This window comes from Cheilinus undulatus, linkage group 14 (assembly GCF_018320785.1).
Source record: "Cheilinus undulatus linkage group 14, ASM1832078v1, whole genome shotgun sequence".
NCBI classification, from domain to species: Eukaryota; Metazoa; Chordata; class Actinopteri; order Labriformes; family Labridae; genus Cheilinus; species Cheilinus undulatus.
Genome location: NC_054878.1, coordinates 31,402,042 through 31,419,544, shown reverse-complemented (window position 1 = coordinate 31,419,544; position 17,503 = coordinate 31,402,042). Strand labels below are relative to the sequence as shown.

Sequence of the window (17,503 nt, the reverse complement as noted above, 5' to 3'; positions counted from 1 at the left end):
CTCAACAAAGAAAAATGGGGACCTGGGCAAAGAGAAGGTGCACGGCTCCTGTTTGCTCTATTTTTTTTCTGAAGCTGTTCATTTAATTTGTACAATATGAACTCTAAATAGAAATGAAATGCAAACTGCAGACTACATGTAACAGTGTACAGTATTTCGCATGTAAAGTTAGGATGTAGTCAATCAAGTCAACTATTGGCCATTTTTCTTTCTTTTTTCATTCATAAGAAAACCAAAAATACAAGAAAACTACAACTACCTGCTTGGTGTTCTTAGTATTTAATGTTTAAGTTTCCCTTTCAAGCAAGGCTGCCCATAAAGGGGTTAATGAGGAGAGCTTCCTGGGGCCCAGCTAAATTGGGGGCCCATGCCAGTCACCAAAATATTGTTCCATTGTAGAGCTAAGCTGTAATAACTTTTTTTATTTCTAACCTGAATAATAACCACTCTTATCAAGGAAAACTTTTTTTTTATCCATGCCATAGAATATAACCTTCTTAAAAGAGAATAAAAAAGGGTTAAAGTGGCAAAAAAAAAAGGGCAATGTGGTTAAAACTGGCAAAAGGGGCAGAAAAGAGTTTAATGGAGGCAAATATGGGTCAAGAGAGGCAACAATAGGCGGAAAGCAGCAGAAAAGGTTATAAGTGGCACAAACTGGCAGAGAAAGTGGTGGAAAGATTGAGAAGTGGCAGAATGGCTTTAAAGTACCAGAAATGGGCTGTGTAATGTGATTTAGAAGTGGTATAGATTGGTTGGAAGAAAAAAAAATGGGATAAAAGTGGAAAAAAGTGGGCATAAAAGGTGCTGAGATTGTATTTTTAAAGTACAAAAAAATTGGTTAAAAGTGGCAAAAAATTACATTTGGCAAAAATGTGTAGAAGTTGCACAAAAATGATGAAAAGGGGCAAATAATAGTGCCAAAATGAGTGTAAAAGTTGTTACAAGGGGTTATAAGTGGGATAAATAAATAATGTCAACATCAGAACCCAATAATAGCTTGGCACATATTTCAGCTTCAAAATGAAGTCATTGTTAGCAATGCTAGCACCATTCCTACTGATCCAGCACACATGCATTGATACTATCAATAAATCACTACTGGGGATGGCCCATTTTCTACATTTGTCAGCAGCCCAGCCAAATCTGTAGGCAGGCCTGCTCTTAAGCCTCATTTTAAGTGACACATGTCACATGACCACTTAGCCTTTGTGTGTGTACTTCCATAATACCGACAAACCAGAATTAAATGCCTCATATGTACACTAACCTGAAAAATAAAGCAAAATTGCAATGGTATTCTGTTCCTGGAGTTAAATGCAGAAAAATGCAATGGCTACTGCCCTCCTCTTTTTAAATTGCACCTGTGTACAAGGGGGACCAGTGTGTGTTGTGCTCAGTGGTGTGGTGGCTCATATGTTGTAGCAACCCAAGCAGAAAAGGATAAACAGCCTGTGTAAAAACTGTCACTCTGTCATATTTATTAAAACAAAAAATGGGCCTTTTATATATTTTTATACTCACCTGCTGCTTGACTTCAGTTAGTAAGAAAATTATGAAATTCTGAAAAGGGATGAAGGCTGATAGAAAGCAACACCATCCAACCAATGTGTGAAGACAGTAATGAGTACAGCCAATGAGAGGCAGCGTAAGGTTGATCATATCCTTGAAAATATGCAGCATACCGCTTAATTATGAGTATCAGAGGAAATCAAGAAGAGGGTATACTCTAGAGACTACAAGAGGAGTGGGTATACTCTGCACTACAGCACTGGGCATGCTGACCTGCAATGTAAGTAAAATGCGAGTTTATGCATTTTACAGGCCTCTTCAGGGATGGGTATGGCAACTTAGCCTGGGCTAAATAAAGGCAGTGTTAAATTGCAATAATTATGCAGAAATTCTTCAGTATTTCAGCTGAAGTTATCTGTATATTTAATGTTACAAACACAGATTTGCAGATAGTTAAATTGCAACACCAAATAACAAAAAGTTATCTCTGAGTCAGTCCTCCTTGGGGTCAGTTGCCTGTAGACTGATTTGTTTAACTTAATCTTTAAAATAGTGATATCCATTTACAAGGAGGTTGCAGGTTTAGATTCACTGCACAGAGACTCACATTTCCATTTAGAGCAGAAAAAATGCTGTGTTACTTACTCAAAAGAGGCAAGACTCATATTGCATACATGCAACATCCAAAGTTATCTGCAAGGAAAGTATAGTTTGGTAACATTGTTGTAGTTCTTGCATAGTTGAAAAACCTGCAAGCTTTCATAAAACTACAGCAGAGCTCTCATTCACAGCTCAGTCCATTCTCTGTAAAATATACACCATCATTGCCTGCAGGCTTTTGCTTTTCAGATTCTTGTTTAAACATTTTGCAGTTCTGGCTCAGTGAGGTGAACTCTTCAACCCCTTAGGCTGGTCCATGGGAACCCATGGGATCATGTTTAGGTGTTGTTCAGGGTGCAAAGTTTACACACTTTATGGCGTGAGACATGGTGGCCTGTGACTGCTGCAGGGTCTGCACTGATCCTGAACCTCTGACCTCCACCGGACACTCTTTAGTCTCATTTCAAGAAAACCAGACAAACTGATAAAAAGTCACATTTAAATCCCATATAAGAAAACAAAGATATGAGTTAAAGCCAGTTAATTTGAAGTGTATGAGGACCAGAGAGGTGCAACTGCAGCACCTGCTCTGTTGTGTGTTTCAAGAGCAAACAATCAGAGCTGAGCATGAAATAAAGGGAATATTTACATGCAGACCTCATAGAAGTTGTGATGCTGCTCTGATAACCTCTTCACCTCTCTTTAGCCTGGCACAGACTTTCCCAGGCTTTGGTGTCAGAGCTGCTGGTTTCAGGAGTGTCACTTAACATGGTGTGAAATTTGCTCACCTCCTGAGTCAAACATAAACCAGGACCTGATGCCCTAACTGATGAACTTATAACCTTCCCTGCACAATCCTTGGTCATCTGAGGTGCATGTAGGGCATTAGTACATGTACATTAATTAGCATGTGTGTGATGTTTATGGTAGATATTATAGCACACTGAGTCACATTACAACTGTAGCATCTGGTTTCATGTTGAGAATCTGTGTGACTCTGCTACATTTACGATCAAATTCACATTTTACTCTTGATAAGTGAATGTTTTTGGGGAGCTAAACTTAGACATTCGGACTCATGATAAGCCTGTGAACTCTGCTGAACTTTGTGAAGGTTCAGTTTTTCAGACACATGCCGCTCTTTTTCCCAAGAGCTGGTGTGAAATCAGGCGTGAGGACTACACACCTAAAGGAGTGAACAGCGTTCAGTCCCATGTCTGACCTTTGTGTTCCCATGAGCCACACTCTGCTTGTCACCCTCTGCTTACCTCCAAGTATGTTCAAACTAATGCACATTTTTAATCTGGACAAAAATAAGCCAGTGAAACGGTGACGGATAATAATTTTAAGTATCTGTTGATCTGGATCCCTATAACTTCATCATCAAATGGAAGCTATTCCTCCAAAGGTACAGATTTTATATTGGGACTAGAGATGTTCCAGTACCATTTTCCTTCCTGATACCGATGGTTTGCACAACCTGTGATTGTTGAACTTTGTGCAATTTGTTTTTTTCCCAAATTCCAAACTGAGTGGGGAAAGACGGCCTTTATGCTTTCGGCCCCTTTCGCTTTGAGCAGTCTGCAGACCGATTTTAAACGAGGAAACTTGAAACTTGATCCAACTTTGTGTGTCCAGGTTGACTGGTTCTTGAAACTGTGGATTGCTACCTTTCTTGGGCAGGTCTTACATGAAAAGAGATCTCTGATCTAAATGGGAATAACCTGACTGCATTTTCTGACTGCATGTAGACTTGTCTCTGTATTTCATACTTGAAGATTATTCAGCTGTCATTCTGCTCATCCCTGCATAGTTTTACAGTCTGTCACTGCAGTGATTGCACATGCATAAAAATAGCTATAGTACTGTATTTTAAGGTGCATCTCAAAACCTCAATTATTAATTTTACTGAATAATTTCATACCTGAAGATGCTTCTATTCGTGTCACAGAGGCCTGATTTTAATTCCAACATCTCGTGTAGAGAGAGACTGATGGCTGAACTCTCCCTGAGCTCGTGGTGGTGTGACCACAGACACCACAGAAGAGGTGACAAAGTGTGACTGGGTGTGACTCACTCGAGCTCAGACTGAACCGAATCCTCCACCTTCCCACCATCGCACCTTCGTCTGCCACTGCACACACACAGAGGGGCCTGCTGTCTGATTCACACGGAGTCACAGCAGTTTCTCATAGAGAGGTGAGTATTTATGGCTGCTGGCTACACACCAATGATGTGCAGGTCTGCTGATAGCCTTCGGGGGGCGCTGTGGTGCGAGTTAGAGCTGAAGGAGTGCGAGAGGACAGGAAGTGCTGAGATGAGTGGAGGGAAATTAAGGTAATATTTATCTTTTCTTGGGGTTTATTCATTTAAACAGTGATCAAACTTTGTGTATCTCTACGAAATTATGATATCAAATTGGATTTTGTATTAATAGTCAGTGAGTTGCTTATTTGTTTAGCCTTAACCTTTCATTTTAACTACATTTCATGGAAGAGGCCTAGCTGCCATCTTTCACTTCTGTGGAGGGGCTTTTAGGTATTTTATGGCGTTCCTATGAGCTTTTAAAAACGGTTTTATCCTGTGACCTGTTTAAAGCTAAATTGTTTTAAATTGTGCTAAACTGTGATTTGGGAATCTTTGTTGTTTGTTAAAATTGCTAAAAGAGTATATGTTTTAAGTGACTTAAATGTAAGCTGTTAGTTTTCCTACTTTAATTGATACCCTCTGATTTCAATGGCCTCCATTTTTTGCTGCGTCATTAACGGTTCCCTTCGTTTGTCTTGCATTAGTCTTTCATAATTAGCTTACTATAATTTAAGTGTTTAAGTTTGCCTATATATATATATATTTTTTTACTGTTAAAATTCTCTGAAGTCCCTGCATGTACATAGGACATTACATTTTGGCTGTCTCACTACGCAGTAATTTCTGCTATTAGAATTTTTTAGATAATAGTTTTGAATTTACATTGAAGTGTAAGTCACTTTCTCAAAATTTTGAGAAAATTTACGGCATTTTCATGGAAATTTTGGGGATATGTTTGGATAATTTTGGAGAACTTCATGGGAAGTTTTGTGGGAAATTCGCCTCGGAATATTTTTGGCATTTCATGGACAAATGTTTCTGTAATTTATGGGAATTTTATGGGAATGTCTTTTGGAGAATGATCTTTAAAATGTTCATGAAGATGTCAGTTAATTTGTTTGGATGTGTGGCGGAATTTTCCCTCATTTTCATGGAATTTCAGGGATTGTATTTGTATATTTTGGGGGAATTTGAAATTCTTTTGGGGGGTTGCTTTGGGGGGATTTCCTTGAAATTCTTCATGAATTTGCATGAATTTTTTGGGAAAATGTTTGGATAGAAAACACTTCATTGGAGGTTTTGTAGGAAATTTTATTTAGATTTTTTGGCATTTTCATGAGAAATTGAGACGTTTGTTTGGATGTATGGGGGACTTTGTTGACGTTGTTGTGGACATTTGGGAAATGTATCTTCAATTTTTGGGAATTTGGTTGAAATTGTTTTTGGGAGGATGTCTTTTGGTATTTCCAAGCATTTTCTTGAAAATATCAGGAAATTTTTGGGGAAATTTTCATGTAGTTTTAGGTTATGTATTTGTTTATTTTGGGGAATTTGATAAGAATTTTTTCGCCAAATGTCCTTGAAATTTTTCTTAATAATTTGAATGGTATTTTTAGGGAATTTGTCAGCTCTATGATAGAGTTTCACTGAAACATTTCAGGATTACTTGAAGAAAATTTGGGGTACTTTTTTTTTTTAGGGGTGGGGGTGGGGGGTATGGGGGGTGGTAGTCTGAAATTTGCAATGTTGTTTTTTTTTTTTTTTTGGATGTGTGTGTTGGAGAATTTACCTTCATTTTTATGAAATTTTTGGAGTATCTGCATATTTTTACTAATTTGACAAGAAATCGTTGAGGCAATTTGCTTTGAAATGTAGGTAGTTTCCTCATTTGCATGGGATTTTGGGGGAGTTTTTATTGGAATGTTAAAGTTTTATGATTGAGTTTTACTCAAACATTTCAGGAATCCTTGAAGAAATTTTTGATGTACTTTTTGCAGGATACTTAAGAAATATGCTTAAGAATTTTTACTGAAATTTAGGTAATTTCTTTGACATTTAAGGGAATTGTTGAAGATTTTGTAAAGAAAAATTTCCAAGAAATACAGAACTCTTGATGAAATATAAATGCTTGTCCTTAACAAGACCTTGTGGTCCATCATAAACAAAACAAGAAAAATGACTGCTATACCACTCTGAATGACTGACAGCATTTCTTATTGACTGAAGACCTCCAACAGCTGACCAACCGGTGGACACACAGCAAAAACATCTGCACTAGAACTGATCCAGTGGCGTATTTTCTGCAGAAACAGGACCTTCAGGAGATGTAGGGAAATAATTTTTGGTGAAAACTGATTCTTGCTCAAAGATAAGGCTGAGTTGTTAAACTTATCAGGTCCTACTACTCAGGAATGAGTGGAAGAAACTAAAAATGCATTTGAACTTAAGTTCAGGCCTCAGGAGGCTATAGCTATCTTAATAGCTTTTACATATTTTAACATATCTACTGTCATTTTTGTGAATGTCTTAGTTCTGCCATATTTTCTTCATGTTATTATACACAGTGAAGCATGTAGAGTTTCATGAAAACTAACTTAACGGCTACCTGACCATGTTAGCCTGACAGTGGTCGGGGTTACTGTATTTGACCACTAGATGGGGCAAGAGAGCCACTAGAGAAAGTTGCTCTGACCTTTGAGCACAGTGCTGCATCTTTGCTCTTCCACCAGCAGGGGGCGGTGTTGCTCTTGCATCGTAACCACTTTTTTGCAGTAATGGGATTTGGACTATAAAAGCTCAACTTAACAAACAAATTGGCTGATTTTGGAGGGCTCACTGAGTGAGCAACTAGAAAATACAGGTAGAATATCAAATATAACACGCATTTATTTAACATTTCAAAATGGATATAATATTTTTTTTGTGAACAATTGTGGGTAATATTTGCACAAAGTGATACTGTGTTAATGATATTTACTGTTGCATCCTAGTAGAGCAATAAAGGAATCAGGCTATTTTGTAGCTATTAATTTAATTTCTAATTTAAACAAAAGTCTCATCATGGTAAAAGAAAAGGAAATGGGAAAAATATAAATGATTGTGCTCAGAATGTTTTATTTGCTTGAGCTACGGTTTTCAATTTTTGTAAAAACAAAAACTCCCATTTATGTGCTGATAGAAGAGTTTGACACACATGATCTTGAATTTCTACTATTGTCTACAGTTCTAAAACAATCAGATTTTTAAAAAAATAAAAAGCAACTAAGTATAAACAAACGACAAAAACATTTCCCAGGATTAAATAATTAGAATAATTACGACATTACCTAATTTACAACTATTACATCATCCTTGCTATTACTTAAATTAGAATTTTACACATCTTCTGCATTGCAGTAGCTGTATAATTATTAAACATGTATATACAGTTTTAAAATTTGATATTTTACATGCTGTATTCAAAAAAGTAAAGTTTCAGATTTTTGTTCATTATTTCTCTCCCTTATTTTAATGTAATGTATTTCTGAGTATGCAGTAGATAAATCCTTTGACTGCTCTGTACATAAAGAAGCAGCTGTCACTCATTCTCTGAGAGTGTGTGACATCCAGGCCTTGCTGTGATTAAGCAGCAAACAGACCGAGCAGCCGTGTTTCAGTAATGAGTCGGATGAAAAGCAGCATAAATCTGTCAGTGGTTCCAACGCCTTCATTTCAACCACGGCGCTGCTGTGTTTCCTCTCAGCACATAAACATTCGGCCTCATGCCGCTGTCTCACAGATGTAGCTGTTGTGCTTTTCTCCACCTTGTTACCTCGGCCTCCACTTAAACAGTTAGTTTGGTCTCCTCTCTCTGAGATGTGTGCAGTGCAGATAATTACAATTTCAGCAACGTTTGCCAGGTGATTACCTCATAATCCCCTATTTCATTTGATAAGTCACGCATTGATTTAACTCCGAGTTGGACCTAATGGAGTATCTTTTCCACCGCCACAGTGATTTGTATGCCGGGGCGAAAGGACAACGCCGGATTGGAGGCAGAAAAACAGCCGCTCGCCGTTCCTGCTCACTCAGACGCTGGTGAAAGACGAGCAACAAGAAGGCAGGTTTAATCACAGCAACCTAAATGTGAGCAGTAAATCACTGCCATGCCTGATTCAGAAACATGTGCCGGCAGTAAGAATAGTCCCGGTTTCTCTTTTATATTCTCTCCCCTCACAGGCAGGCAGAGAGCAAGAGAGAGAGAGAGGGGGATGGAGGGATGAGATGAGAGATAAGAAGAGAGACCTGCTTGGTATTCACCTGTCTCTCCGGATCAATAAAGGTAATTTGGGCTGATTCCTCCCTGTAGGCCTCTTAGCAGACGGACGGGGAGAGGGGTCAGCCTCTGCTGAGCTGCGGGGAGCTGGAATAACTTAGAAACACACTCTGCAAATTACTGCCCCTGTTTGAGAATCTTTCATTCAGATGTTCCTCTGCGCTGTGATGCACAGTCCTCACATGAGCGGGACTGCTGGTGTGAAATGGTGTGCTGCCCCGTTGCTTTAATACATGTACATTTTAAGACCTCTGCATGCACAGAAGAAGATGCTAATATGATGTAAGGTCTAGAGCAGTAAAGTAAAACTAAATAACTAAGACATTAAGTTGGTTGTGGCAGTCCACCTGGGGAAAAAAAAAGGACTAATCTTTAACCTCTTTTAATGCCTGCTCTGCCTGTCCTACCTCCCCTTTATAGACACATCACTCAGAGTGGCTTTAATCCATCCAAACAAAGCATTAATAAACACTCAAATATTCAAACAGTAATATTTTTAATGCAACACATAATCATATATTTTACTGAAATAAAATAGAAATGTATAAAAGACTAAATAGGAGTGATTTGCCAGTTTTCTTATTAGGAGTTAGAGGCCCAGAGTTTTAGATATGGTGGCACAGGGTTCCTTGAAAAGTCCTAAAAAGTCTTACATTGAACTTTTGAATCAGTAAATTTGAAAATTCATGGATAACAATAATAATTACATTTTAGAATTAAAAATATCATTTGGGTTAAGAGCTTCTACATATTGGTGTATTAACCATTGCAGAAACATAAAAAATGATTTTGGTAATTACCAATGCTGTTAATTTAGGGCAGCTGTGGCATAAACTTTAGTTTGGTTAGGGTTAGGGTGGTCTAATAAATTTGTTAAGCACGGTATATATACCGTGCTTAACAAATTTATTAGACCACCTGTCATATTTGTCTCAGAGACTACCAGTATCATAAAGTGCTTTAATGCAGACTCTTTCATTTCAGTGAGCTTTCCATGTTTTACAATTTTGAACAGGAATGAGGAATTTCAAACTGAAGTCACCTTTTTATACCCAAATTTGAGCCAGCTCACTGGGCTTCTCTGAGAAGTCAGAAATGAATCAAGCATAACATTCAACCACTAAAACTAATTTTTCTGTTCAGGAATGCAAGTAAATAACCATAATTTGACATATTAATCAAGAAATAATAATGTGCTTTACTATTTTTTTTCAGTTTTTTTTGTAAATCAGTAAATTTGAAAATTCATGGATAACAATAATAATTATATTTTAGCATTAAAATATCATTTGGGTTAAAGAGCTTCTACATATTGGTGTATTAACCACTGCAGAAACATAAAAAATGATTTAGGTAACGACCAATGCTGTTAATTTAGGGCAGCTGTGGCATAAACCTTACTTTGGGGTGGTGGTCTAATAAATTTGTTAAGCACTGTATATACATATAAAAAGGGAGGCATAAAATGTACAAAAAAATATCATAAAATTTCAACGACTTTAACAAAAAACAAACAAACAAACAAACAAACCTCCTTTTCCTATACCATTTGACATTTTAAAAATGGTGTATTAAATCAGCAAATTAAGCCCTGGCCTGGTGTACTGAAAAACCGTGCAGGCCTTTCCTTTAAGACCTTTTACTGCAGAAAGTTGTGTTTATTTTTTTCAATTCAGGTCTTAAAAAGTCTTAAATTTGAATTTTATTGTGTTGTTGTGTGAACACTCAAAAGAAATATTTCTGTCAATAACACATTTGTTTTTTTTTGTTTAATTTAATTTAGAGTAATAGATTATTTTATCATTTTGTGGTCTTTTTTTTTTCTCATATGAGCTTTGACAGTGTTGGACATGACACACAGATGAGCGTGTGTTAATGTGTGTGTTGGTGAGTGAGTGTCTCTGCTCTGCCAGCTGTCAGACAGCAAACAGGGTGCGTTTAACTACAGCTAGAACTTCGCTTTTTGGAGCTAACAGTGGACTCTATGGCGCTCAAACAGAGTTTGTTTTTCTAAGTTTACCGCTGCAGTATACAACAGCCCGTTGTGCTTCTCATGTTAAGCTTCTGATTGATGATAGCACAGCCAGCAGCTGATGGATGAGTGACTGACAGACGAGAAGGAGACATGACGAAGCAGCAACTTAATCAAAGTTACAAAGTCACAAATGATGAGCACTATGAGCGAGTCTGCACGCATACACAAACTCATGGAGACTGCACAGGTTTTCAGCAGCAGCATTTAATCATTTCACACTGTTATGATGAACTTCTTATGCATAGGCGGATCACGTGTGGCCCCGAGTAGTGCACGCAGAGGAGGTGGTGGGGGTTGGAGCAGTGGTCACAGATCCGCTGTCTCTCCATTACCTCCTTCACCAACAGTTAAGAGTCTAGAGCATCTTTGTGATTATTTATAATTTCAAGTTAGGTATTGTTTTCTGTCAGGAGAGCTGCTGCTCCTGGTGTCTGGGCAATATTGATCTCACGAGATGATTTTCACGTGGACGAGAAATCTCGTGACATTTTGATCTCGCGAGATCTCTTCACACCCCTAGTTATCAAACATTTAACCTTTCACTTTTTCCATTTTTCCTTTTCAATCCATAACAAGTTCCTTTTTCTGTGATAAGTTTGTCATAATCTTTGATCTTCCCAAAGTTACTTATAAAGCTAAAACTGGACAGTTACCACAAAGTATCCAGAGGTTTTTTAAAAGGAAGGACAGTCAATACAATCTGAGAGGAACGCTCATTTGAAAAACCAAATGTAGGAACGAATGTTAGATCTCATTGTTTTGTTAGTTAGGGGGCTGAACCAGTGGAATACTTCTTCTGAAAATGTGAAAATAGGCAGTCCACTGGTCATACTCAAAGGACTGTATAAGAATCATTTAATTATGAAATGCAACAGGAAAAATTTATGTCAATGATTGATAATATTAACAATGCATGTGTGTTGTTCTTGCTATGAAGTTGTTTATGTGATGGTTATGTTTTCGCCAGGTGACAGGGGGAGGTTTAGATAAGCTCTAGCTTCACCCTACACAAGTGATCATCAACTAGTGGCACGGACCATATCAGGCCCCACAAAGCTTCCTATCTGGCCCTCAGTAAACTATTAAATCCAGAAGATATGTATGCACTTAAGCTGAATGTTCAGGCTAATTTGCAGATCTGGATGAAAGTGTGTTCTGCCCCGTTTCAACTAGACCTCTTCTTTTTTTTAGGATGAAAGGGTTCATTTTAATGTGTTTGCTGCTACTTGTTGAATATAAATTTACATAAAACCCCTAACTTTCACCCTTTTCTGACCTGAACAGGGAGAGGTAACTAACCAGAAGTTGTCATGTTTTAGCTTTTTATAAAAACTTGTGTGAGCTACTAGAAGTTCACAGAGAGGTGAGGAAACTGATGAGGACGATTTTAGAGGTGGGAGCAGGGCGTTCACATTCACGGGTCAGGCCTCATAAATTATCATGAACAGGGTGTCAGGTTGGATGAGAAATAACTCACACTGCACACCAGCACATTAAAAAACCCTGATTTAAGACAGTGGTGTGAAATTACTAATTTGGTATTTCCTGTTGGTCCTTCAGCGTTTCATTGAATCTTGAAAGATGCATCAAAAGTTTTCAGTTTGTCTTTTGTTTTTCCACGTTTTGTTTTTCTTTTCACGTTCCCAATCCCAACCTCGGTCCTTTGGTCTCTCGGGGCTGCAGCAGGTCTCATCAGTCGGTGATAGGCATGGAGGATGCCGTCCGTCATGTGGGGTCACCACTCTGAGAGGAATGCTCCATGTCAGGGGTGGACTGTGTCCCAAGGGAGATAAAACCCACCAAGACTGAACCCCAATCACTGCAGCCTGTCCTGCTTTAGTTGTTTCATTGGAGCATGCAGGTGTGCACTACACCTGTAAGCAGACACTCTCACATATTATAGCTTCTCTCTTACAGATATTTAAGTGAAAACTAGGTGTTTTCATCTTCTGTTGGAGTGCTCACATGTTACACTCATACATGTTCCCCTTTTCCACACTGGCTTCATATAAACCAGTTAATTTCATATTCATACATTGATGGTGAAGGCTACCATATAAAGTGGACCATCACAAATTAACTTAATCAGTTCCTATGCAGCCATACAAATTCACATGTGATGTGTGACACAGGAGCAAGGAAATAATGTTGGTAACTTCTGCTCTGGCTTATGCTGATATCTTAAGGCAGATAAAAACCTAGCTTCTTTGTTGACACCCTGCTGTTGATGTGTGTTCAGGATGGCAATTGAAGCGTGTGAAATGGCGTGGGCTTTTGCCTCAAATTCCACGTACCGTGTCTGCCCAGTGCTCCACAAAGCATTCCCTCTCTAGTCAGACTTTGTGATTCCACAGCAGACACTCTGGTCTGCTCAAAATACTTGCTAGGTCTACTTTCATCGGAGGCAGCTGGTAAAATACCTCAATCCCCGTAAAGCAGATTGATCCAAACAGGAATCCACGTTAAACCATGGATTAACTGTGATTAACCACATTTTTAGAAAGTTTAGGCCAACGTCACTTGCCACACCAAGGCCTGATTGCCACCAGACCTGCTGAATCAAGACATCCCATAGATGAAATCCAAGAATAGATGACAAACAAAGTCTTTGATATCTATCTGTCTGGAAAGGGTTACAAAGCCATTCCCCAGGCTTTGGAAGTCCAGCAAATTACGTTGAGAACTATTATCCAAAAATGGAGAAAACTTGAAACATCAGCCTACAAAAATTACTCCCACGAGCACATCGATGACTCATCCAGGAGGTCAGAAAGAACCCAGAACAGCATTTGAAGACCTGCAGGCCTCACTTGACTCAATTAAGGGCAGTGTTCATGATTCAAGAATAAGAAAGGACACAAAGGCTCGTCATCTCAGTCAAAAAAACTTCTTGATAATCCTCAAGACTTTTGGGAAGAAATCCTGAAAGCATGCGTATGACTTGCTGTAATTGATGGCACCATGAATGCTCTCTATCAGAAAATCCTAAAGGAGAATGTTCAGCCATCAGTTTGTGACCTCAAGCTCATGAACATTTGGGTTATGCATTAGGACCATAATCCAAAACACACTAGCATGTCCACCTCTGAATGGCTTACAAAAAAACAAAATGAAGGTTTTGGAGTGGCCTAGTCAAAGTATGAACTTAAGTCTGATTTAGATGCTGTAGTATGACCTTAAACAGATCATTCATGCTTGAAAACCCTCAAATGTGGCTGAATTGAAACAATTCTGCTAAAAGGAGTGGACCAAAATTCCTCCACATGAAAGACTCCAGTTACTGCAAGTAAGTCACTAACATTGCACAGTTCACAGCACCATACAATACATCCTGTTGCTTCCAATACAACAAAATTCAGTTATTCAACTTTTAATCTCTTCACTAGATCATCATTACATCTCACCATGTGGCACAAGCCACAGGTCACTAGTTGGTCAGAGGGTCACATTGGTAACAAAACGCCATGGATAATAGCAATTTTTGAGGTGGAGAACAATAGGATTTAAATGACATCCTTTCTAGAAAATACAAACCCCTTAACCTCCTAATGTACTCACCCATGGTAGACACAGAAAAAACTGTGATTTAGGAGTGAACAGCTTATAAGAATCTTAACTTATGTACTACCCCTGCATGAAATCAGAGGTCTCCCACGATCTTATAATGTCTTGTCTCCAGCTGCTCAGTGCTGCAGATTTGGTTTTTCTGTTGGAGAAAAATGGGTGTGCAGTGGTCTGAGACGTCGCTGTGAGGTAACCAGTCTTCAAATGTGTTCTTTGAAAGATGCGGTTTCTATTATGACAAAAATAGCTACTATCTACATACTGAATAAATGTTCCTTGCACTGTTGAGAACCTCCTCCATAGGTATCTGGTTTTGGCCTTTATTAAGAAGTATCAGACATAAATTTTAAAACGCAGTTCAAGCAGAAAATGCTAAAAACAGTAAGGCTAATGATCATTTTGACATTCAGAAAACTGTGTACCATTACAATAATGGCTAATAATTTCTGGAGTATGTGCCTGTGCATGAAAAAATCCAATCAGTGAGAGAGTGAAAATGCTGGAACTGATTTTGCTGATAATCTGATCAAAACATATCAAACAAACTGTGTAATTTGAAGGGAATCAGACCAAGTTTTTCCACTTTAGTATCTTCTTTTTTATCAAGCCTTATTGAAAAATAGCAAACTTCTAGTTGGTATGAATATCTCCTGAACATTACCAGGATAAAATAATTTTGGGTGGGGGTTAGTTTCCAGAGTAGCCGTGTGAAACATATTTGAGGCATTTGAAAAATGCTCTCTGAAAAGTAGAAAAAGAAAGGATGACACAAGACTCTGAGCTAAAACATCAAGTATCTAATAATTAGAAGTCTACTTTTGCTTCCCATATTCTGCTATTGAACCTCAATTATCTGCCAGCATCATTAATTGTTTCTGAGGGCTGCACATATTGATAGTCAGACATGTGAGGAGCTGTTTGAGGCCAACTTAGCTGACAAGTCATTTCCATTCTAGTATCCTGACCTAATCACCATATCTTATTATCATTCACATGAAAACACTAATTACAAAGGCAGGGTGAACCTGATTTATGCTAATGGAAACGTGAATATGCGACGGATGCATTAATCTAGAGTATAGGACCCTGCGCTGGTGTTAACTGTGATTAGCATGTGATTACCATAGCATGGGTTCTATCTACTGGAAGCCAAGCGTCTGACGAGCTCAGGGAAAAATCTCTGTACTCTCTGGCAGGGAATGAGGCTGTGACTCCTCACTGCATGAGGAAATAACGCTAATAATGGAAAATGAACAGTTTTGATTGTTTTCCTCTAAACAAAAATATCTAATTAGCATCCTGTCAGTTTTAACATTTTGTGCTTTAGAGTGTAGAAGCTAAACTGAGGGCATTACAGCATTTTCACATTGGAGGTTCAGAAGAATAGAGTTGGAAAAAGAGTGAAAACACCAAGAATGAGGAAGGTTTGTCCCTCAAAATAGCAAGAGCAGGGGAAATGTGTTCTTCTTGCTAGTGTAGATATACAAGAGGCTGGTTTCCACACAGTGTCATTCTGGTCCTACTTAGGTGGAACTGGTCTTTGTACCTTTTCTGTTACAGTTTTGCTGTAAAGGCGACCAATATCATTTTAGTGGGCTGATTCTGATTATTGCTCATCCCAAGCATGCAGACAAAAGTCAGAGTCTGTCAGTCCTTGGTCCTCCCATACTTTTCTTCACTATACTCTTGTAAAGCCCAGATGTTGACTGATGACCAGAGGCACCAGCTGGACTCCTTTGTGACAACTTTGGAGCTTTTTTGGATATTGCTGGCAAGACCATGTGTCTAATGCGGACATTCTCAGGAGAGTGGGGATGGGAATGGTCAGCTAGGGTTGTCCGTGTGTGTTGTGGGGGAGTCAGCTGGGAGGATAGCTGCAGACATGGGGCATAGGCCTGGTACAGGCCTGGATGGTTGGCCGTCAGGAGGCCAGAGCAGTACAGGACGAATGTTGAAGAGTGCTAAACCAGCACTCCCATACCTAAAATGGCTTGATCCATTTCAGTGGAGGACAGAACATTGTCCATGGTGCTCATAGCTTCTAACTAAAAAGAAATTGAGCTGCACCATCACTTTTCAGAGTCATTTTCCCCATTATTTCAGGTATTCAATGTTTGATGGAATCAGTGATTATGATAGAGATTATGTCTTTGATAAATAAGATATTTAATAAGTGAGAAATCCAAAACAAAAAATGTTTAAACCTCATCATATATCTCTAAATTAAGCAGATTTGTCAGAAACCACTGAAGATGTCAAAAAATGGTTATTTTTCAGTTTCTTTGAGGAACTAACATCTATCTAGTTTTTTGTTACTGATGACAAATCCCATGGAGGGTCAAAATCAATACTCTCCGAGTTTGTCTTTAAATGTTTTTTCCTACTGGTGTTCAGCCATTATTCAAAGCCTTCAACCACTGACAAGCATCTCTGAAAATGGTTCAAAAAGACAGTATATATTTCAGTAAGCACTCTGAAGTTTCCTGAAAACCTCAACTTTCTAATTTTTAAAGAACATCTCTCAAAACACATGAATAGTATTTGTTATCAGGACTTTTACAAGCAGCAGATTTGTAATTGGGAAGTACTTTTGCCTTGTAATGTGTATTTTTTGAAATCAAGAAAATGACAAAGCATCACCTTGCGTGTCTTAGTAGTGCTTCCAAGCAATCTAATTTTGTAACAGAGTTGCTACAAAAAGTAAGCCAGATGAAACTAGAGCTGTGGATGTGTTAAACACCCGGCTACCTCATACAGAGTGCAGGTGTCTCCCAGTGGCAGTCCCCTGCACCATCTGTTCCTCCAGCTCCATGTAGCTTCCATCAGACAGGAGGATGCGTTTGTTTTGGGAGACACGAGAGCACAAAGAGAGGGGGCCCATCCCTATATCCCAGCTTTGATCCCTCCATTGAGAGGACCCAGGCGTGGCCCTCTCCCTCTCTCTCTCAGCATCCCCCTGGCCTGTGCCTGCCTGGATGGCTGAATCTGGGGGCTTTGGCGACACGGCACTCCAGCAGAATGAGCCTATTGACGAGGCGACAGATTGGCTTTGAGTGCACCTGATGGTTATCCCCCTCTTCTCCCGACTGGTCCCCTTTCTCTCTCTCTATTTCAACCAACCAAAGACAATCCCTGCATCTCCATCTTTTTAATCAAATTGCCAGTTTGTAGTGGATTTAAGAGAGTGGCAGCAGCTATTGTTAGCTAATCTGTATCAGAAAGGAGAGGTGATGTTGAGTGCAGTCCCTTTCTTAGTCAGGATTAGGCTTGGTTAGCCCTCTTTTGGTAACATTTGGCTCTAGAAGAAGCTTGGCAGAGAAGGAAAAACACTTTCAGGCAGTTTCTAAAGCAGCCAGCAGACTGAATCAAAGTTTGTTAAAGTTAGATACTGC

At 38.8% G+C, this 17,503-nt stretch overlaps 1 long non-coding RNA gene across 1 annotated transcript in view; it reads left to right on the top strand.

The window, feature by feature from the left end:
* The first annotated feature begins 8,188 nt into the window (after positions 1 to 8,188).
* The window catches only part of LOC121521542, a 58,012-nt gene continuing 48,697 nt past the window's right edge, over positions 8,189 to 17,503 (top strand). Inside the window, exons 1-2 of the long non-coding RNA XR_005992860.1 lie at positions 8,189 to 8,300; positions 8,420 to 8,518. This is a non-coding gene — a long non-coding RNA (uncharacterized LOC121521542). The remainder of the gene's footprint in view (positions 8,301 to 8,419; positions 8,519 to 17,503) is intronic.